The sequence below is a fragment of the Macrobrachium rosenbergii genome, chromosome 16 (genome assembly GCF_040412425.1).
Source record: "Macrobrachium rosenbergii isolate ZJJX-2024 chromosome 16, ASM4041242v1, whole genome shotgun sequence".
NCBI classification, from domain to species: domain Eukaryota; kingdom Metazoa; phylum Arthropoda; class Malacostraca; order Decapoda; family Palaemonidae; genus Macrobrachium; species Macrobrachium rosenbergii.
In genome coordinates, this window is record NC_089756.1 from 63,205,278 (window position 1) to 63,230,277 (window position 25,000).

A 25,000-nucleotide genomic window follows, 5' to 3' on the forward strand; every position below is an offset into this window, starting at 1 on the left:
CAAGAGAGGTATAAGTGAATAACATCTCCCGTCAACTCATGAACGAACTCAGGTGTTTTCGTTTGGAGACGATATCCACCCACCTCTGCCATGTTGACCGTGTAGTCGCTTTGTCGCATCGTAGCCATATTATGACTATTTATCACATCACCGTGATTCATATACAATCAGAAAGCTACAGACGTCCTTAATATCCATCACTCTACCGGAAATAATATATTTTCATATATGTTACCGAAGGGGAATTTTAAGTTGATAATAAGTCCACCGTCCCGTGGATCGAACCAGCGACGGACGAGGAATCAGGACTACAGTGACGCACTAACGAAATCGCCACAAAGAGGTATAAGTGAATAACATCTCCCGTCAACTCAAAAATCGAACTCAGGTGTTTTTGCGTTTGGAGACGATATCCACCACCTCTGCCATGTTGACCGTATTTCGTTTGTCGCACGAGCCATATTATGACTATTTATCACATCACCGTGATTCATATACAATCAGAAAGCTAAGACGTCCTTTAATATCCAATTCACTCTACCCGGAAATAATATATTTTTCATATATGTGTCAAGGGGAATTTTTAAGTTGATAATAAGTCCACCGTCCCGTGGGATCGAACCAGCGACGGACGGGGAATCAGGACTACAGTGACATCACTAATTTGAAATCGCCACAAGAGAGGTATAAATGAATAACATCTCCCGTCAACTCACCCGTCGAACTCAGGTGTTTTGCGCTTGGAGACGATATCCACCCACCTCTGCCATGTTGACCGTGTAGTGTGTTTGTCGACGTAGCCATATTATGACTATTTATCACATCACCGTGATTCATATACAATCAGAAAGCTACAGACGTCCTTTAATATCAATTCACTCTACCTCGGAAATAATATATTTTTATATGTTTTCGAAGGGGAGTTTTTAAGTTGATAATAAGTCCACCGGTGATAGGGGATCGAACCAGCGACGGACGAGGAATCAGGACTACAGTGACGCACTAACGAAATCGGCCACAAGAGAGGTATAATTGAATAACATCTATCAACTCACCCGTCAAACTCAGGTGTTTTGCGCTTGGAGACGATATCCACCCACCTCTGCCATGTTGACCGTGTAGTGCTTGTCGACGTAGCCATATTATGACTATTTATCACATCACCGTGATTCATATACAATCAGAAAGCTACAGACGTCCTTTTAATATCCAATTCACTTACCCGGAAATAATATATTTTCATATATGTTACCTGGAAGGGAATTTTTTTTTTTTAAGTTGATAATAAGTCCACCATCCCGAATTGGATCGAACCAGCGACGGACGAGGAAATCAGGACTACAGTGACGCACTAACGAAATCGCCACAAAGAGGTATAAGTGAATAACATCTCCCGTCAACTCACCCGTCGAACTCAGGTGTTTTGCGTTTGGAGACGATATCCACCCACCTCTGCCATGTTGACCATGTAGTGATACACGTTTGTCGTAGCCATATTATGACTATTTATCACATCACCGCGATTCTTATACAATCAGAAAGCTACAGACGTCCTTTAATATCCATTCACTCTACCCGAAATAATATATTTTCATATATGTTACCGAAGGGGAATTTTTTAAGTTGATAATAAGTCCACCGTCCCATCTGGATCGAACCAGCGACGCATAAGAGGAATCATGACTACAGTCAGCGACTAACGAAATCGGCCACAAGAGAGGTATAAGTGAATAACATCTCCCTCAACTCACCCGTCGAAATCAGGTGTTTTGCGTTTGGAGACTTCGATATCCACCCACCTCTGCCATGTTGACCGTAGGTTTGTCAAATGACTAACCATATTATGACTATTTATCACATCACCAGTGATTCATATACAATCAGAAAGCTGACAGACTTCCCTTAATATCCATATGTACTATACAGAAATAATATATTTTCATATATATTAGAGGAATTTTTAAGTTGATAATAAGTCCACCGTCACTTACGGTAACATATATGAAAATATATTATTTCCAGGTAGAGTGAATTGATATTAAAGGGCGTATGTAGCTTTATGATTGTATATGAATCACGGTGATGTGATAAATAGTCATATATATTTATTTAATGACAAACGCACTACACGGTCAACATGGCAGAGGTGGGTGGATATCGCCACCAAACGCAAAACACCTGAGTTCGACGGGTGAGTTGACGGGAGATGTTATTCAACTTATACCTCTTTGTGGCCTTAGATTTGATAGTGCCCGGTGGTCAAAGTCCTGATTCTCGTTTATCGCTGGTTCGATCCCACGGGACGGTGGACTTATTATCAACTTACTTTTTTATCGGTAATTATATATGAAAATATATTATTCTTTAGGTAGAGAATTTGATATTAAAGGACGCTTGATTAGCTTTCTGATTATATATATATATATATATATATATATATATATATATATATATATATATATATATATACATATATATATATATACATATACATATAAAAATATATATATATAGCATATACATATACATATATATATATATATGTATATATATATGTATGTATATATATATATATATATATATATATATATACATATACATATATATATATATATATATATATATATATATATATATATATATATATATATATATATATATATATATATATATATATATATATATATATATATATATATATATATATATATATATATATATATATATATATATATACATATACATATACATATACATATACATATACATATATATATATATATATATATATATATATATATATATATATATATATATATATATATATATATATATATATATATATATATATATATATATATATATATATCACATAGAATAATATATATATATATATATATATATATATATATATAACAGGTTGACCATCACTAATCCGGCAATCAGTAGTCCGAACAATCAGTAATCCGCATAAATTTCTTCAGAGTATTTCAATGTTTCCGCACTAATTTTCAAATTTCCTGTCGCTGAATTAACTCGCTGGGACGTAACTCACTCGCCCGCCGCAACATGGTGGCGCAGTGTGCTGCATCAACAAACGGGCTTGCGTTTAGCATGTTTGTTTGTGTAAAAAAAATCAAGATTCCATTCGCTATTTTCTTGATTTCATCATAAGAGTTTTCGTCCTTATCTTTTATCAGCGTGAAAACAGTAGTAATTTGTATTCTTTCATGCCCAGTAGTTTTGATTAAAATACATTCTCTCCAGTTTTATTTAATGGTCGAGTTTCATCCATGTTGCCGATGCACGATAATTTATAATCATTAGCAGCTTGAACATTGTTTTCTCAGCTTCAGCTACAACTTACAGCTTTAAGTTACTTCTTCTTTTCATGTTTTCTTTAACGTGCTTTTATTCCCATTTTTGTATGGGGTAATATACGATGCCTTCTTTGAAGGACTTTAGATTTGGCTTTGGGGTAGACCTGTGGTCTCGATCGGCTGCCCTGCCTGACATCGCTAACACCCCGCACGTATGTTTCATGTATCATACCCACCCACTTGTTTCTTCCCAGCAGCATAGAAGTTATTGCGCGGGTATGGCGAGAGTTCGAGACGTGAGATGTTTGTTATGTTTTTAGAAGGTGTTGTAGTGGCTTTGTTTTGTGTGTGTATTTAGTCTGTAACATCCATTTGCTTTTAAGCAAACCTATCCGTTGATTACATATATAATCCCGGGATGTCTACACGGATAGCAAAGTGTCTGCCTCTGATCAGTAATTGATGGTTTGAACTTCGCCACAGACCTCTGATTACGAAGTCCGAAGCTGCTGTTACAGCTTTAAATTACTGTAGAAGTATATTTCCTGCCGATCTTTTCTCCAAAGCGAATAAGGGTATAGTGTAAAAAATATATCAGTCCTATTGTACAGTACTTAACATTATTTGTAACATAAATACGGTAATTGTGTATTATCGCACGATAGTTGAAATACAAGCAAAACAGTTGTTATCCAATACGATTATTAGCAAAACAACAGTTTCCTGCTCAGTTGTTTATGGCTGTCGCATTTACGCAAAAAGTATAACGTTACTAACAATACTTTTATCATTCTCTTTTACTTTTTAACTAGCAGATGGAATAAAGAGATGGAGGAAAAGAAGTTATTCTATTGCAAGTTGGTCTCTCTGGCTGACTGATTGTACCTGCTGCCTGTGCTCTGAATTCTAAAAATATTTCCTAAATATTTTAAACACGGGTATTAATTACTAACCCCATCGTAATCGTAGAACTCGAAATATCGTAAGTCGAATTATTGTAACTCGAGCACTACCTGTATTTGATAATTGTCTTTCCTTTATTAATAGTCTTGTACTGATTTATAGGATATTTTAATTCTAAGATGAGGTGCTTAGCTACTGGATTTCGTGTATTCTAGCCTAATAAATGGCTAATCCGCAAAATGGCTAATCCTGCACCTCCAGGTCCCAATGATGCCAGATTAGTGATGGTCAACCTGTATATATATATATATATATATATATATATATATATATATATATATATATATATATATATATATATATATATATATATATATATATATATATATATATATATATATATATATATATATATATATATATATATATATCTATATATATTATATATATATATATATATATATATATATATATATATATATATATATATATATATATATATATATATATATATTATATATATATATATATATATATATATATATATATATATATATATATATATATATATATATATAGGAAATATGCTGTTTCATATTCACTTCTTAAGCTATCTGTAAAGATCATGGTAAGGGTGCAACTTATTCCTCAGGGCTTAGAATATGTTCAAATGGGTACCTAGACAAAGAATTCAAAACAATCCACCAACACTTAAAGAACTGCTCTACCCACCCCACATTATCGAAGGCTATTTAATAAAATATACTACAAAGGTCCCACTCACAACAGACAAATAGATTTTAACAATAAAAATAAAGCTACCCATTACAAAAAACATCCAAAAGCCACAGAACAACTCAGGTCAAACAATCCTTTCATCTTCCATTATTCCAAATCCATCGAGCTCGCCATTAACGCACAATTTAAATAACAAAGGGGAAGAAGCCGAGTTTACAAGATACGTCTTGGCAACTGTAGTGAGATTTACTTAGGGGAAACAGGTAGATCGCCTGAATAAAGAATAATAGAGCACAAAAGGTCGGTAACATATGAATGAGAGTTCGGGATTTTCATGACATATTAGAGATACTGGCCATTCCATAAGCTGGAGGGGGCGGAGCTGGTTTTCAAAAGTAGCTGTCCATACAAAAGAAAGATGCTGGAATCTGCTATCATCAATCAAACCAACAATATGAACTTGTCAGGAGGACATTGGAAATCGGACGATATCGATGCCTTTAATCCTCAGACCGCTTCTGAAGAAGGTGGCCCACAGAACACGACCTCCAGAATCGTCACCAAACGGGAGTTAATGAGGCCAAAAACCTCTAGGGAATTGGTTATTCTCCTCCCTCTTAAGAAACGGTCACCTGCATACCATCGAAGACTTAATGCCACACCTATATATGCTTTGTATATATACCCTTGTAACATTTCATCTGTCCATATTCTACCAGTGAACAGGGGCAGAAGCAGGTGCCCAAATATATGGTTGCAACGTTTTAAATAGTGTTTTATGGGCATTTTTATATTCATATTACACTGTGGTATTACAAGAAAAAGACATTCATATATATATATATAATATATATATATATATATATATATATATATATATATATATATGTATATAAATGTATATAAATATTTATACATATATATACAAATATATACATACATACATACATATATATATATATACATATATACATACATACATATATATATATATATATATATATATAATATATATATATATATATATATATATATATATATATATATATATATATATATATATATATATATATATATATATATATATATATACATATATATCTATTTTTGGTAGTCGCTGTTTTGGTCCTCAAAAGAGTTACCTTCCATGGTCTACCAGAGCTCCATGGTGACCAAACTAATATCAAAGAATTTCTTCTAATTTAGTTGGTCTTTTGGCCAGGTATTGTGTCAGAATGATTAACATTATAACACATGATGGAGTATATAATGGACTCAAAGATAAGAGGGCACTTTCCCTTATCTTCAGTGAAAGCTCAACCCAGTTTTTCCAACGTCAATTAACCTGCAAGAAAGAGAAGTGACTATTAAATGCATATATATATATATATATATATATATATATATATATATATATATATATATATATATATATATATATATATATATATATATATATATATATAAATATGCTTTTTTTTACTTTTTTATATTTTGTAATTTTAAAGAATGTAACTGCCGTTTTTAATTTAGCTTTTATTTTGAATTAGAGAATTAATATGTATTTTTCAATTTTACAGACCGATGATGTGTTTAAGTAACATGAAACGTTTCTTTCAATAAATATGCAACTGTTTTGTTGCCTGTCGTCATCTCTGACTCCTGCTTGTTGTTTTATATATATATATATATATATATATATATATATATATATATATATATATATATATATATATATATATATATATATATATATATATATATATATATATATATTATATATATATATATATATATATATATATATATATATATATATATATATATATATATATATATATATATACATATATATATATATATATATATATATAAAAACAACAAGTCCAGGAGTGTCCAGTATGGCCAATAAACAAGCATATTTATTGAAAGAAACGTTTTCATTAAACAATCATCAGTCTGTAAAATATCAAGCTCTCTAATTCAAATAAAAGCTATTCAATTTTTAAAATTATAAAATATAAAAAAGCAAAAAGAAAGCATATTTTTTTCTTTCTTCTTCTCCTTAGCACTTGGCCTCAGTGTACTCTGGGCATGCGTGATATTGTGGTCTCACTTCACCTTTCCCCTTCTTTTGATCAGGTAGACTTAGAAAGAAAAAAATATGCTTTCTTTTTACTTTTTTATATATTTTGTAATTTTAAAGAATGTAACTGCCATTTTTAATTTAGCTTTTATTTTGAATTAGAGAATTAATATGTATTTTTCAATTTTACAGACCGATGATGTGTTTAAGTAACATAAAACGTTTCTTTCAATAAATATGCAACTGTTTTGTTGGCTGTCGTCTTCTCTGGACTCCTGCTTGTTGTTGTATACTTCTGCCTGAATGTGTATATATATATTTTCATAAATATTCTGCTGTTTGCCCTCGATGCATTTATTTGTAGTAATGTCAGACTGACCAAGGCGGGAGAAAATTGTTGTCTCGGCTGAGTTAGTGTAGGGCGTTCAAAATTTAACGCCTGTTCATAGCATGGATACGTAGCATTAGGGACTTAACCCCATAGGAAAAGTTTCCACAATTAACCTTATGGTAGGTGGTCTTAAGCTTTCTTTTACCTGCTCTGTTCGGCGGATGTTTTGACAAAATTTCAGACCCTGAGGGCATGGGCGCCGCTCCTGTATCTGACCCCCAGCGAGGTCAGCAGAGAGAGAAACAGACCGCTGTCACAAACGCACATCCTATGCGTTTCGGCTCCTTCACCCTTTGTCTATAGTCTTATGTTACTAGTGAAGTGGCGAACTAATCCCAGAACTTCCAATCGTAAGTTGTATGCACAACAACCAATCGTCCAAGGTAAGTCTGAGTTTTGTTCAAAACTTCGTCAATTACTAGCCTCTTTTCCTGTATTTCCAGTTTCCTTGTTTTGTCCTTTCGCCACCATAATTATCAGATTACCAAGCAACAACTTGCTTTTACAAAGTCTAGATTAAGCCTAATTATTATATGGCTTTAGCGACATTCAACTATTCCAGTGAATTAACTATGAATTAGGGAAGGTTAAGCAAGTCATTTTGCATTCTTTATGCAGCCTTGTGTCTCGAATCCATTGTTCGGAAGAGCAGTTTTGTTTTTAAAATCATATTAACAAGTAGAGATTGACTGCGTCCGAAGTCGGGCGACGGTTATCGTGAAGTCCTTATTTACTGTATATTCTTTGTGTCGAGGGTTCTCCTCGACTGCGACCTTATTTCATTTATAACAGCTGTCTTTGAGGTTAATTTGTAGCTTCAATTGACAGGTTACGTGTGTTCTTGGCACGCAGGGCCTTATAAATTACGTTAATCAAGTAATAAACTCATCAGCCAAGCCCTCATACGTAACACTGGCGATCGTGCGTAGGATCCAAGTAATTTAGAGAGAGAATCTGGAGAAAAAGAAAATTAATTACAATTAATTCCAAAGAGAAAAGTCAGATATTTCATTTAATTTTACTCTTCCAAACAAGGAGACAGCACAAGGCATAATAATAAAAAGAAGAATATGAAATTTTTATGATAAAATAACGTTTCACTTATACTTACCCGGTAGTTACATATAGCTGATTATGTAACTACCGGTAAGTTGGAAAAAGGGCAATATGATAAAATATCATATATACTTACCCGTAGTTACATAATCAGCTATATGAACAAACTTTATTTTATTAAAATATCATTTTGTTCATGAGACTTACCTGTCAGATATATATATAGCTGAATACCACCTTTGGAGGGGGTAGAGACAATAAGAATTAGGGAAAAACAACTTTTTTTATCAGGTAAAATTATTTTTTTGGTTACCCTTATCTGATAGCATAGCTGACTGAGTGGTTACTGTCACTCTAGTCTGCTTCTGCTTTACTAGAGACCCCAGCAAGGTAGTGACCTATAAAGCTGGCGACTGCTAGATGATCTGTCAACGGGGCGTGACCACAATGTGACTAGATCATAGACCATACAATGAGGACAAAAGAGCATTTCCAACCACCTAACCAACACCTAAGACGTTAGTTTGCAAAGGATTGGGAAGACTGCCTCCATCAATCGACCCAACAACCATAAAAAAACACAAAAAACAATTAAAAATCCTAATCAAGATTAAAGGATAGGATCAGAGCTACCCCTGTCCCCAAGGTTGTTGAAGCAGCAATGTATGGTCCCAGTGAAAAGCAATTTTCGTATGCTACCTAAACATCTTGCCAAATAGTGTGAGGCAAACACCGATTGACTTCGCCAAAATGTGGCACTGAGAATGTCACTGAGTGCCATATTTTTCTGGAACGCCATGGAGGTAGCGACTGCCCTCACCTCGTGAGCGTTAACTCTCAACAACTTGAAGTTGAGTCGTCACAACAAGAATGTGCCTCCATGACATTCCTAATGAAGAATGCCAGTGCATTCTTCGACATAGGATTAACTGGTTGCCTCACAGAACACCATAAATTATCCGAGGGACCACGAGTGTCCTGAGTTCTTTTAAGGTAAAACTTGAGAGCTCTAACAGGACATAGAACTCTCTCAGGTTCCTGTCCAATAAGGTCTGCCAAACCTTTAATTTCAAAATGTCTAGGCCAAGGGTTAGAAGGCCTTTCATTCTTAGCCAAGAACTTAGGGCTTAAAGAGCAGACAGCATTGTGTCCCTTGAAGCCCACATGACGGCTGATAGCCTGAACTTCGCTCACTCTCTTTGCGTCGCCAGAGCAGTGAGAAAGACCGTCTTTCTAGTAACATCCCTAAAAGATGCAGATGGAGAGGCTCAAAAGGACTGGACATTAAAAACTTGAGCACAACATCCAAATTCCAAGTAGGGGAATAGGCTGAGGAACCTTAGACGTCTTGAAAGACCTCAAGAGATCGTGGAGGTCCTTATTGTCAGACAAATCCAGTCCTCTGTGTCTGAAAACAGAGAAAGCATGCTCCGATAACCTTTGATAGTCGGAACTGCTAATTTGAGTTTTTCTCTCTTAAATAAAGGAGAAAATCAGCAATCTGGCTCACAGTGGTAGAGGAAGAGGAAAACCCTTCTTTCTGCACCAACCTCTGAAGGTTGCCCACTTCGCTAGATATACCTGATAGATGAAGATCTTCTGGCTCTAGCGATGGCCCGTGCCACTGGCCAGAAAAACCCCTCGCTCTGACCAATTTTCGATAGTCTGAATGCAGTCAGGTTCAGAGCGGGGAGGTTTTGATGATATCTCGCGAAGTGGGGTTGTCTGAGCAGATCTGCTCTCATAGGAAGGGTTCTCGGAACGTCTACCAACCAGAAGAGAATCTCCGAGAACCAGTGGTTCGAAGGCCAAAACGGGGCGATGAGAGTCATCCTCGTCCCTTGTGAGGCCGCGAACTTGCGGATCACTTCTCCCAGAATTTTGAACGGGGGAAAGGCATAAACATCCATCCCGTCCAATCCCAGAGAAGAGCATCTATCGCCACTGGCCTGGGTCGAGTACAGGGGAGCTTTAGTAGAGTGGGAGCCTCGCTGTTCTTGAGGTCGTAAAAAGATCCACAAGATGGCGACCCCAAAATTTCCAAAAATCTTGGCAAACCTCCTGATGAAGGGTCCATTCCGTCGGCAGAAGTTGATGGCGCCGACAGAGCAGGTCTGCTCGAACATTTTCGACCCCTGCAACAAAATCTTGTGAGAATTGAAATGTTGCGCGAGCATGAGCCCAAAGAATAATCTCTCTTGCAAGGCTGAACAGGAACGAGTGTGTTCCGCCCTGTTTTTGAGGTATTGTCCGAGTGTTGTCCGAGTTACCTGAACAACACGATTGGCAAACTTGGACCTCGAAGAATTGGAGGGCTAAAAGATAGCCGCCAACTCTTTGATGTTGATGTGCCAGGACACCTGTTCCCCTCTCCAGGTTCCTGACACTTCCTTTCCCCAGTGTTGCCCCCAACCTGTTGATGACCCATCGGAAAAACAACACTAGGTTGGGGTTCAGAAGCTTGAGGGAGATCCCTTTCCCAATTTCACAGGATCGAGCCACCACCACAGATCACTCTTTATGGAAGGAAGAATCCTCAATTCCTCTTCCAAGTCTTCCTTGTTTTGCCAGTTCTCCAACAGAAAGAACTGAAGAGGCCTGAGATGCAGACTTCCCAGAGAAACAAACTTCTCCAGCGAGGAAATGGTCCCCAGCAGACTCATCCATTCCCTCACCGAGCATGTTTCCTTTTCCAAGAAGGCCGAGACTTTTTCGCAGCATTGAAGCTGCCGTTCTTGCGATGGAGACGCTAGAAAAGCCGCTGAATTCATCTGAATCCCCAGAAACAATGGACTGTGAGGGGATCAGCTGCGACTTTTTCCACATTGACCAGAAGTCCCAGGGACTTCACGAGTTCCAGAGTCAACTGAAGGTCCTCCAGACACCTTTGTTTCGACGCTCGAATCAACCAGTCGTCCAAGTAGAGTGAGATCAGCCAGTCGTCCAGGTAAAGCGTTTTTCAGAGAGATCCTGAGCGACCCAACAGCATCTGGTGCAACCACATCGCTGACCAGATTCTTCATAAGCTGATCGGCGTAAACACCAACGTGGTATGGCTGTGCAGAGTCCAAAGCAGAGAGCCCTGAACTGGTAACGTCTTGTCCCCAAGACAACCTGAGATACTTCATCGAACGCGGATGAATAGGGGCGTGAAGATAAGCATCTTGGAGATCCAAAGATACCATCCAATCCCGGGATGAAGGGCTCCTAGTATTGACTGAGACGTCTCCATCTTGAACTTTTCCTTCAGGACAAAGTTGTTCAGACCTGCTGACGTCCAAGACAGGTCTCCAGCCTACTGAAATGTTTTGGGACTAGAAACAATCTGTTGTAAAATCCCGGGAATTTTGTGTCCAAGACCTGTTCCACTGCTCTCTTCTCGAGCATCTGTTCGAGCAGGTCAAACAGAATTTTCTGTTTGACAGGATGGCAGTTGGGAGACAAACAAAAACAAAGGAGGAGGAGACAGGAAAGGAATCAAGTAACCCTCTCTCTAACAGTAGGAGGGACCAAACGTCTGCCCCTCACTCTTTCCAGGCTTGTGCAAAATGAAGAAGCCTGGCTGCTACTGGAGTCTGGAGATGAAAGGAGTCACTTGCCACCTCTCTTGGGGTGACATTGCCTCTAGGAAAAACCTCTCCCTCGTGGTGCGGGTTTGGAGTTGCTTCCCATGGAAGCCCCTTTGTTGAAAGGGCTATTTAGCTTTCTTTTAGCTTTTGTATCATTGAGAAGTGCAACGTTATGAAGGAGATGCAGTTTAAATGGATAACTTTAGTTTTGACCTGGAAAACAATCTTTTTTGCCTTCTCTGTGTATTTATTTGCTTGCAGCGTTATCACAGTTTGACCAAGGTTTGGGGACATAGATGGCCAAAAATAGACCTGCAAAGTAATATCCCTTCGCTAAATGAAGAAACAGATTTTGCCAAAAAAGTGTCAAAACAATGCCTCTTTTTAAAAAGGGCGCGACGAAAACTTAGTCAAGTTCTTCTGAGCCATGCTACTTGTCCATGCATAGCCACTGGACAGCTCCCCAGACTAATGGAATTCCTGGACTTTTAGCCTGATGCGTACTATGTCCAGACAGGGTTGCCAAGAAGTTAAAGACTTCAACAGTCTTGAAAGTCCTTTAAGATGGTGGTCCATTTATAAGAGTCCAAGAAACCTAGAAGAGGACAATTGAGACCTTCGAGATACTGACAAGATTAGCAAAGTCCCATTAGAAGTCGAAAAATGTCAAATTTGACTCACCTGATAGGTTACAAATTTTGTTTATAACTCCTAACAAACGTGAAGGAGGCAAATAAAACTTTCTGGAAGATAGTCAGGATATGTCTTGAACTTTCTTAAAAATATCCCTTGGTAGAAAATTTGATTTCTTCATTTTAAGAAAACCAGGAGTTCTCTCCCTTAAGACAAAGACAACTGTGAAGGAGGGAGAGAGGAGCCGAAGGTTGAAAAGTCTCAGGAAACAGATCCTTAAACAAAAAAGCCAGAGTCTGATAATCAGAGGAAGAAGAAGATGAAAGGTGTTTCTCTTCATCCAAAGGCTCTGACGAAAGAGGATGTTCTTCCTCAGCTGGAGGGTCTTGAGTGAGTGGTGAAAGGAGTTCCGATTCGCCGATACGTAAGCGGGAACTCCGCGAACGAAGAAGTCGTCAACTAGAGTAATGATAGTAAACATAAAAATGTGGAAGTTGACGATGAAGCAAGTGTCATCCTTGCGCAGAAGAGCCATGCTAATCTTCTCTGTATCGTTCCAATTTTTAGTATATGTACTGAGAAGCAAGTACTGGCTAAATTAAGAAGGACATCAGATGTTGATGCGGGTAGTTGTGCGAGCATGATGAACAACTGGAGTTGGAAGCGTCAACACAAGAAGAAGCTATACGGATGGAGAGCGCGGAGCGTCATGGCGTGGGAGCCGCAGAGGCTCCGTGGCAAGTAAGAGAAGAGAGTTACAGCGTTCAAATCGGGAAGCGTCATGGCTAGGAAGCCCCTTTTAAACCTTCTTTAGGTGAAAGACAAGAAGCCGTGAGAAGCAATTTAGAGAGAGCAAGACGCTCCTGGCGCGAGACAAGAGAAAAGGCCAACACCTCAAACGGGAAGACGAAAGGAAGCCACTAAACACTCTCTCTAGACGACAGAAGCCAACATCTAGTTCAGATGAACTTTTGCAGGAGACGAAGGTGAAAGTCTGTACCTCTCTTAACAGGCAGATTCGAATCTTGAAAGGTTCATGAGAGCATCCAGCTGTTGTTGCAAACCCAACAAAATCTTTTACGCAAGTTGGAGAAGCCAGCTCTCTCGGGAGAAGGGCTGAACCTGAGAGAAGGAAGGGGGAGAGAGACGTATTCTTCCTTCCACAGGGGAAGAAGCTCCAGCCCTTGCCTTAGCGCGACTGGGGGTCGAGCAGCGTCATCATTCGAAAAACACTTTATTCTCTTCTGCAGAGGAATATCCACGAAACTTTCGGGGAAGAGTACAAAACGTCTAGAGGAAGAGGACGTGAAGCGTCCTCTCCTCTCAAGCTTCTCTTAAGAGGGCGAGAGTCCAACTGAGAGCTCCAACCCCGAGGCGGGGAGGACGTGTCGGAGGACGAGAAGCAATCCTATGGATGCGTGCCTGAGCACGATCCCTGGCAGCCTGGGTGGAGTCATCAGGACCTGCCGAAGGGACGTCAGATCGGTGGGAAGTCCCCGTAACCCTCATGCGGCTTTCGACATGCCCCCTCCCTGGTCCTGGGAGTTCGGCAGAGGTCCAGGCCTAGAGGCATTATAGGGTCGATCTGACGCCCCCTCCACAACACTAGGGGCACTAGCACAAACAACACTTTGCGTTTGAAGGGCATTCACTTTAGTTTCAAGAGCACGAATTGACTCAACACGAGAGCCAAGGAATTACTTTCAGCAACAACCTCAGGGCCCAAGGCAACACTACAGGGTTAGGACTAAAAAACTACAGGGTTACTAGTAGGAGAAAACCCTGACTGTCCATCTACAGATGCACTCCTGGAGGAAGACCTCCTCAACCTATCACGCTCCAATTTAAGCATATAGGATTCATATTTCTTCCACTCACCCTCAGATAATCCCTCACATTCATTACCGATTATCATAGAACATTGAACACCCTACATATCATACATAAAGTGTGAGGAACTATCAAAGTCTTCGATAGCCTCACCTTACAACACCCAAGCTACAGACTCAATAGCTAGAGGAAGACATCTTATTATAAAGAAAAGTCAAAAGCAAAATCAAAACGGTCCAGAAAAGAGCATATGCCAAGTCACAGATCCAAGTCAAATACCAAAAACAACCAAAATACTCAAGTGACAACAAATTTGAAATCCAAATGGCGGAGGAACTGACAACAGGTGTTGACAGTCCGGCGACAGAGAAAATCTGAATAGAAAATGGGAATGGTTCCTGATACCCGCCTCCCAGCGGCGGGAATGGGTACTAACCACCTGACCGGCCACTGCGTGTGCTGTGAATTTTGAAATTCTGTCGGACTTCGGAGAATACAGCTATATATATATCTGGCAGGTAAGTCTCATGAACAAAGGTTAAAGTCTCAGTATAATTAAGCATTAGCATAAGGTAGAAAAAGAGTTGTACCAAAAACGTGATTCACCATTTATAAAATCTTAAGAAAAGAACATTTTTACCGTGTTCGATGATCAGGTGCATTCCAATGAAGGTCTGCAATTGCCAACAGTGAATATTTTGCTATTTTCTCCCAGGATTAATGCATGGTACTGATTTCTTTAACATTATAAATGACGAACGGTGGTCATATCTTAAAGAAATTTTACTCAGCTCGCAAAGAATCCATGTTCATGAGCAGAAAAGGTCATTTGAAACAATCGTGTCACTGAATCTATGTCGGCAAAAACAAAAGAATGAAATGTATTTTTTCCGTAACATTCCAAAAATTCTCACCTTTAATTTCAATAATACTTTCACCAAAACCTAGTATTTTTGTTTTTCATCCTAAAATCCTTTAAAGTGTTGGTAGACTAGAAGTAAATCTGGATGCCTGCATTTCATTAAGATTGTGAAAGAATTCAAAATATGTAATAACTTAAGACAAAACCCATTTTTGAATTCCTCAGTGAGGGGTTGTATGAAATTGAAAACAAAATTCGCCAGACCATTTTGGGGCTTAGTCAACCCATCCCTATACTTAAGAATTGTCACTGTTTGTGTGACTTGTAAAGCTTTTCAAGCCATTTTCAGGACTGAGCATTCCTCATTATTTTATGACACCAAGAATCAAGAAAGTCTTAGTTAGGATTAATACAGATAACAAACTGACTGACATGAAAATCATAGAAGACAATTTTACTCCAAACTCATTGGAAACGTCAGCTGGTTAAGACTAAATGGACAATCCCCTCATCCAAGAACGACATATCTGCTCAGTGTGCACTTATAAAACTAAACTGTTCTTTTATACAAAAGCTGACTGAAAATACCTCTCTCTCTCTCTCTCTTCTCTCTCTCTCATCTTCCTCTCTCAAGCATAATCTTGGTCTGTGACCCTGTCAATCTGCAAGGGCTGACATAGGACAATTAATTTTAAAATAAAAGCAACACCTCTGTCCACAATTAGATGAGGACAAGTTAAAGATTAATTAACAATGATAAACTGTCAGTTATGATAAAGTGAGGCAGAACCCAGACCTAAACAGAACAGTAGCTTTTCCATCTGAAATAGAAAGGGGTTGAATTTACTGGGACCAGACACTCACGAGGATCTTTAAAGAAAAGTATCAAATTTCTAATTTGCAGCACTGTAATCAACTGAATAAACTGTACTCTCTCTTGTTCTCCTCTCTCTCTCTCTCTTCCAATTGACTCTCTAACACTCTCAAAGATTTTTCCCTCTGAGTCTCATTCATTGACTCTGAAAGTGCCTCCAAAATTGCCTAGTTGGAATCAAACATCCAGACAGCAATCCACAATCAACAAGCTCAAAAATTGAATCAGAAGAAAACATTTTAAATAAACAACAAGGATACTGATTCTGGACAAAACAATCAAATGACTGTGGAGAAGCCCAACCATTAGACATCCCCAATAAAATGCATCAATAACCACCAAATCTAGCACTCCCATTCTCAAATCTCAATAAGAATTCAAGAACTGCCCAAAGACAAAGAACAAAAACGGCAGATACTTGTTTCAAAAGTTTCAAATCACCAAGGTGAAGACAGCATACAACACTCAAACTCAGCAGGAAAGAAAAAATGGAGAATGCTGAAGCATGGCAAGACAGAAGCCTCCACCACACCTGCTGCACCAAAAAAGATTCCCAGAGGAGTGGACTCACAGCCAGAAGCATGGCTGGACAAAATCGACACTCTCTTCGATAACTAAAGCACACTGGATTTGATTCAATAAAAATCGACTCACTGGAAAGCCAGAGAGACAAATCTTTGAATAATTAGGCAGAAAAACCCCAGAGAAAAGACAGCAGAACCCTGGTTTTGCCAGGACCAGAACTGCAAAAATCGGATTTGTCAGGAAATCAGTCTGTACCTTTGGTTTGATAGAACAACAATGTTTGAGGATCTCTTCAATCGACCATTCAGAGAATTAAATGTTAGGTGTGAAAATGCAAGCAGCCCAACTGGAAGCGTTCCGCACTGGATTTGAACTTTATTAATTGAAAGACATTTGAAAGTGATTTTTCAAAACCAGGCAACACCATAGTAGAATGGACTGGACCCAAAATCAAGCAGCTACCAGCCAGTTTGGTTTGTTTACATCTGCCTCTCCCAACAACAGTTACTGCAGGCCAGAGCCCATCAAAGGCCCATCAAATCCTTTGGAGACAATGCTGGATTCAGCTTAACATCAGTTTTACAAACAAGCATTAGCAATACACAAGATTTGAAAATTAAAATCAAGCACTAGCCTAAAATCTTGAAACCAGAAAATTGCCAGGGAAGTGCCAGCCAAGTGCCAAGGTTGATGAAATTTAAAAATGAAAAAGAAGGCAACATCTTAAACTCTGATATTTTTTGTGGAATTTGGCAAGGATAAGTTTTCAGGAGGAAAATTAATCCATTTTCAGTTATTTAAATCTCAATGAAACCAGCACAGAAATCTTCTTCTTCTGGAAGTGATTAGCTTCTTCTTCTTAACCAAACGCTTTCCAACATCTCTCCTGATTTTCCTTTTCAAGCGGACAGGCCACTCTTGGTCTTCCCAGTCAGTTCAGCGGCCTTTTTTCTCTCTGAGAGACTCTTTCCAGCTGGGGCAGAAATTCTGCCGCTCCTCCTTGGTCTTCTTGGATCCCAGCTCAGGGGAACATGACCCTCAATTGCTGCCAGGTCAACAAACCATTCCGTCTGCCATGGACCCTAGAGGCATGTAAAATGACACACTAGTCTTGTTTATTTAAACAGTAATTAATATTCATTACCACAATAAATTAAACACAAACAATGATGATGATTATTATACACCTTAGGTCTAATTAGCCCATCAATTACCTGATATGTTGTCAGTTTGTCTTGCTGCTGATGTTTAGTGTGTGGCATCCTTGAATAGTACCACTCCTTGACTTCAGAGTCCTCCAAAGTGTAATCAAGAGATGTTCAAATAGAATCACTCTCCTGTTGGCAGATGATTGCTCCTAAATCTTCTACTTGAAGAGAAATTCAATGTTGAAGGACACTCCAAATGAACAATCATTAAAGTCATCCATTCTGAAAGGTTTCAGTGCAGATAAATTTTAAAATGAGATTACAGCTTTCAGAGAAGTTGAAACTGCCAACAGGCCTGCAGGAAGCATATGCATAGATAAAAGGGTTCAAATAACTATTGATGGTGCCTGGCAGTACATGACACAATGAAAAAGTACATTCCAGCAACAAGAAACATCAATTAGGCTTTTGCAAAATACAAAATTCTTCCTACAACCTTGTTAAAGCATTCCTTTAGTTTTATCTCAAAATATTGAGATCAAACATCTGGATATTTACAGACACTTTTTCCACCATGAAAAATACATATAAATTTTTCCTTGTTGATAACACTGTCAGTAATTATGGATTTTAAAGTTCTGTTTCCAGTCCCTTTCCAAGCAAATCATAATTTGTAGTAGACATATTAGAGCATACTTTATAACTATTTAGCAGACAACACTTTGAGAGTGAAAGATATTCAGTGGAAAATCCATTAAAAATGAAATATAAGCACATGAGTGGCACTTGTTTTCCAGTCTCCACATATAGCAGAAATGAACATTCAACTATCATAGCAAGTATCACATGGTCAAATTCAAGCTAAAATTATTCCAAACCATCTTTTGGACATTACTAACATTACTTTTCTGTTCATGATGTTTTAAAACCAACTGTTAACCTGACAACTTCAGGCTTGGAACTATCACCACAAAACCTGGAAATTGCCAAAGATTAAGAAGCCGTGCAAAATAAGTCATGCAAGTTCTCTACTGAAAACCATGATGGGACAAAAGTAATATCAAGAACTTTCCTGAAAAAATACTTAGAAGTATTTAAGGAATCTGCAAGTATGACAAATAGTGTATTTTGTGACATGAGGCAAATTTCACTTCAATTGCAGTCTCAGGACTCTTCAGCCCTGGTGGATGTAGAAGCTCTTTGGAAACATGTACAGAAATATCTAAGAAGTCTCTATCCTTTGGCTGTGGCAAATGAGGATATTTGATCTTCACCTACTGAAGAATGCTAACTGACAACTTAGCTGTCTCTCTCCCCAAGGCAGAATGCAATACAGTATTACTGTCACACAGCTGTCCCTAAAGGCACACTGTAGATGGGACTACCAGTGATACTAATATCATCAGGTAGTTTAACCAGATAAGCGGTGTTGCTAAAGTGTGTGTAGCACTTTAGAAATGTGAATACTTGCACAATCTTTGTTTTAACAGAGAATGATATACAACCAACTGAGAGCTGTGTCTTAAATTTACTGCAATATCCTTCAGCCCAAACTCCCATTTCCACCTTATACTCTAACAACACAAATTCTTCAGGCAGCTCATATGAGAGTCTAGTAACTCAAGTGGTCTTTTTAATCTAAAATATTCAAATCATAACTACTGTACATCTGCCATGAGACAGATTGAGAGATGAAAATATCATCCCAGACAGCAGAAATCCCATGTACCATAAAATAACAATTTTTAAAGTAAATTGTATTTTTCCTAACTATACAAACCCTCGGTCCTTTACATTAGGAGATACTTTCAGTTAGGCTAAAAACGAGCTGTTAAACTCTTGAACAAGGTGGTTAGGCAGTAACTACCTCCAGGTAGGCGGGGATACCCGCCTGCCCGGATGTAAACATTCCAGTTTGCCTTTCGGCCCAGGTACAGATTGAGGGTGGCATGAGGTGGGCATAAAGTGTAAAGGACCTCGGGTTTGTATAGTTAGGAAAAATACAATTTACTATGAAAATTGTTATTTGTTCCGGCACAATATACAAACCCTCGGTCCTTTACATTAGGAGACTCACTGATTGGAGGGAGGAATCTGAGAAAGTCTCTCTGAACTGACTGGAGTTTCACCACCTTGTCTTCCCTTCCTGGTCGAAAGAGCGAGGAAGGGAAAACTGCCTCTGACAATTGATCGGGTTGTAGAAACTGCAAGATCAGTTGTCAGACTTCTGGTCCCTTTAACATGAAAGAGGAAACGAAAGTTCATGCAAAGTAGGCTGGAAGAATTTGACGTCGGATGACAATAAGGCAAATACAAGCATTGGGTTGTCTCATAGTCATGGTCTCCTTCCCCCTTGCAAGAGGAAGGAGGGAATTGCTTCTATAACCTGAACGGAAAATAGAACGGGAGCTCGATGTTATGTCTTATCTGCATCAGTGCCAGTTCCAGCTTGTTGGCGAGTCCTATTCTCATCCCCGTGGGAGAGTTGCCAGGACGGGGGGGAGAAAGAAGAGAGGCCAGTCACTCAACCTCCATTCTCACCCATCACAGCCAACACCTTAGGCGAGATGCAATCCTGTCCTCTTGAAGGAGCTGGGTAAGACAACACAACTTGTTGAGCAGCCACCACAGGACCCAAGGAAAAAGTGTCCAAGGGCTTGTGTGCAACATCCAGGAGGAAGAAGGAGGTGAAGGTAGTCTGTTGGGACTAAGAGACACGCCTTCAGCTCCAGACCGACAGATTCTTCCGAATGCGAGGGATGGACCAAGCCATCGACTTTGTGAGCTCTCGGGTGAAAGGTACCGGTATCGTTGTCGTCAGCTGCCAAGTACCTCCTTTGATCGCTTCACGAAGTCAGGAGGAAGATGTCCTTAAACACTTCTTCCTTGGGAGAGACAGTACTAGTGAAAACGTTGACGACATCCAGGTTAGGAATGTCAAACCTTTCAGAAAGTACCACAGCTCCATAATAGGACAAAGTAACGAATGATCTGGATCATCGATACAAAGTCCAAGGAGGAGGGGAACAAGAAGGACTCGAACCCGACAGTCGATGCCAATGGATTTGGAGTCCACCTACGACATCCGAGGAGTCGAGGTATGATCCCCATCCCTGTTCTTCCATCTTCTATGCCAAGGCCAGGGTAAGATGAGAGATGGACCTAAGAGGGCATATCTCTATCCGACGACCCTCGTAAGGCGCATGCAGAGCACGGACAGGAACCCTAAACGAGAGTCACATGCCATCCAGGAAACAGTTCCCTGGGAGAGCATGACTGAAGAAGCTTCTCGTCCGTAGCTAACTCTCGACTGAGGAGACAAAGGCTACTTCAGATAGAAGACTAGGTCGCAAGGGCCTACATTCTTCACAAATGAAAGGGAGAGAAGCAGCCCTCGGCGGAGAAGACGAGGAAGTCCAGACTTGACGAGCGACTCTGACCCAGGAAGAAGTTCCGACAACGACACCACCAGCGAAGACGGATCCAGTCCCTGGGACAGTGTTGCAGAGGACTTCAAGGGATATCCAGCTATATCCGTTGCCGCTCGGCGAGAAAGCCTGTGCTTGCAAGCAAGGAAAGCTGGAAAGTCTCCCAGTCCTGAACACACAGGGATGTACTGCCTCAAGAACCGCTTCTTGTGTAGCTGCACAGGAGGATTGGGTCAAGCGGAATTCTTTCGATGCCTCGGCAATCAGGTCGGATGAAGGGAAGTCTTCAAGTATTTGTCTGTAACTCGGGGTGAGCAATGTTTGTGAACCCCTAGCGAAAAATGGACAAATACGGAGGGGAAAAACATCGATATCGAGTTTTCACCAAAAGACAGCATGCCTCAACAGAGCGGCCCCTGGTCTGGTATGAGGAGCGAGAAAACACTACTGACTTGTGTGCAGGGAGGCAACAGAAGGACGGTAGGGATTTCTCAGTCCAGCAGTCTCTGCATGAATCTTCGTGAAAAAAGAGTGAGCAGCATGTTCTGTCCCGATCACTCAAACCCGAGGCCAGGCTTGCCTACCAATACATCCCCACCAGGAATGCATCTGGTTAATTGAGCTGTCGAGTGTGCAATAGAACAACACTGAGTACCTTCAAATGTCGAGATGAAACAGGGGAAAAACGATTGCCTCCTGTTTGTCGACAAATGCCACTACTGTGGTTTTGTTGTTCAATGAAACCAGTGAGTGCCGCAAAACCCATCCTGAATTCTCGGACATCCAAAAGGCTGCCCTGAGCCCAGGACGGTGACGGGAAGGTACTAATCATCTCGGTCACACAAATTCAAGACAAGGTCTTACCAGTGTGCGCCTATTCCTCAATCTGTGAATCTGTGAGTAGACACAAGATTTGAGGGGAATATGAAGCATATTCAAAGGTTCCTTCAATCAAGCATTAGCCTAACTCTTTCCTCATACATCGAAGAGGAAAGAAACGGGGAAAAGGAAGCAGACTTCCATTTTCCACCATGGGGAAGCTTCTGCAAGATGACAGGGTACCGAGGCAATTAGCTCTAGCCAGCTGGCATTTCCCGAATCGGGAGCACGGGGAGAGGTGGTGGGATGAAAGTTCGATGGAAAGAATTGCCGAGACCTAAGGGAAATAGATACTTCTCCTGAAGGAATCCATTCCCAGGTCTCAGCAATGTCGCTGCCAGTTCCAGAGACTCAATAAGTATCATTTCGTCCAGGCATCAGCAGTTGCAATCTTCTTCTGAAGCCTAGGACTTCTTAGCTAAGGAGTTGAGGGGGGCTGGCTTGAACTCAAGGTCGAGTTGAGATGACTAAGACCCAAAGTTCTTGGCCATTGTCCAAAGGACAAGTCAGTGCCCTGGTGCGAACCTTGATTACAGGGGTATCTGGCAAATCTCTGAAAGAGAAGGGCAGAACCTAAGGGTCGAGCCAACTCAGGACTTATGAAACCGGAGATCCGAATTGGGACAAAGTCCTTCTTCTTAGCACTAGAATTGCCCAAAAAACTGCAGTCGGCAAGACCCTCCGAGGCAAGAAGAATTCATATTCTGTCGAGGCAGGGGTGGAAGCTTGGTGTCTCGACCTGAATTAACTCCTTCGAAGAAAAGAATTCATCAGGTCGAGAACGCTCTCGGAAGCCAGGACCGTGGCGGTCCCTGACACTCTCGGCCCCTCGGGAACTGCAAGGGTTGCAAATGATGAAGGTTATCCATTGGGGAGCCTCAGTCCTGTCTCGGGGATCCTCGCGCCGACGAATCAGCGCGAAGTTCCCGAGAACACGGGGCGATCTCAAGCTTGAAGAGGAAGACCTCGCTGTTTCCGATGCGTGAAACTCCTGTACCTCTCCCCTTGGAGGGAGACCTTGACAGATCCCATGAAACCCTCCTCGGTTACCTGGTTATACTACGAGAGAATCAGGGGACCGACACCCAAAGCACGCCCGGCAGCCGAACTCCAAAGGAAATTTTGTTGGAGCTCTCTCTGTCCGTCTCGCTCCTCTCGGAACAACCAAGAGGAGAAGAGAACAGGTGAGGAGAAAGAGTATCCCTACCTGTCCTGCCAGTAAGATAAGCAGGAGAGGCGGACCATGAGCGATAATCAACCGAAGGAGATTACTGCCACACAGGGGCAGAAGAGCACTTGTGCCGTAGCAAAGTGCTTTCCTGGGAAGAGCAAAAACTTCACTCGAACATAGCCGAGAGCCGAAATCGGAAAAAAACCGAGTAGGGCGGAGCCGAGCCGATCACGCAAACGCGATCCAGCTGGTTGGTATGCGGCGGACTGGGATGCAGGCGGGGCGAGCTGAGCCGAGCTGAGCCAGTCTGGCAAGCCGAGTTGAGCCGAGCCAGTCTCGTAAGCGCGACCGGGGGCCGAGCCGAGCCGATCGCGTGAACTCAATCGTAACTGGGCGGGCCGGACTCATCTGCTGTGAACAATTGCTAGTTCCCGAACTCTAAACTCCTTTGAGGCCGAGGCTCCTCAAGAAGAAGGTTCAAAGGGGAATTCTGTGTTTGCTATCTTGCATGCTCGAACCCTAAAGTTCAAGACACAAGAATGAAGCCCGGCCGAGCAACCGAAGCAGCTGGCGGGCAGTATCAAGACACCTGGCTTCTCGGCACCCAGACACCTGGGCATCTCGGCACCAGACACCTGGGTGTCTCGGCACAGACACCTGGGTGTTCCAGACACCTGTGTCCCTCTCAAGGAGAGCACTCGTGATTCACCAGAATTCAGCTAACCACAAGACTTTCAAAATCGGGGAGCGGCTGCTTTGTTTCTTAATAGATCGAAAGAGCCAAGCACAGAACCAGTCTTAGACGCGAGACTTCCAAGACTGGACAACGAGGGTGTGGCCTAGAGATTAAAAGGCTTAAGCACAGAACCAGTCTTAGATGCAAAACTTCCAAGATCCCAAGAATGCCACAAAGCAGAATGCGAAAAGAGCCAACGAGAGAAACTTGTCTTCCGGAAGAGAGTCAGTCCCTTAGAAGTCGCGCGCAGGACTCCCAAAGAGAATCTCTTCCTGCTTCTTCTGGTGTTTGAACAGACAGGATCGAGACACCAGGCTGGGAACCCAACCGAGCACTGGCAAACACTCGGGGAGCGCTTGCGGTGCTGGCAGGAAGAGGAGCGGAGACACCTTAGTGCCTCGGCCCTTTCTCTCGCACTGCTCCCGAACTGGGCCCAGGAAAATCTCTCCAGACCAGATCGGGATACTCGAAATTCCATAGAATCTAGAGCACTCGGAGCAGCTCGCAAACGAGCGCCCGAAGCAGCCCCCGTGTTAGAGGCGGAACTTCTAGGACTCGGGAACGGGATCGCAAACCGAGGTCTGCGCGCCCGTGGCTTCCGAAACACAAACCCCAGGGCTATGCGAATCGGTTTCCTAACTCGAAGGTCGGGAAGAGCCAACGAGAGACCCACTGCCTCCTTGGAAGGATGCAGTCCCTAGACGTCCAAGGCCATCAAAGGGAAGAAGCAGCCTTCCTCTCCTTTGGCCGACGGAGGTCTGTCCGATTCTCGGGACCCCCTTGGACCTCAGGAGAGGAAGGGAAGACGCAGCAGAAGAAGAAATCAAAGATAAGATGAAGAAGACGGCGGC

At 40.9% G+C, this 25,000-nt stretch overlaps 1 protein-coding gene and 1 non-coding gene across 8 annotated transcripts in view; both read right to left on the minus strand.

The window, feature by feature from the left end:
* The window catches only part of LOC136847478 (von Willebrand factor A domain-containing protein 8-like), a 737,466-nt gene that overhangs the window by 707,365 nt on the left and 5,101 nt on the right, over positions 1-25,000 (minus strand). The gene's annotated exons all lie outside the window — the stretch shown is intronic.
* Positions 13,178-13,286, minus strand: LOC136847525 (U6 spliceosomal RNA). The gene has a single exon (XR_010855767.1). It is a non-coding gene; the product is annotated as a U6 spliceosomal RNA (small nuclear RNA).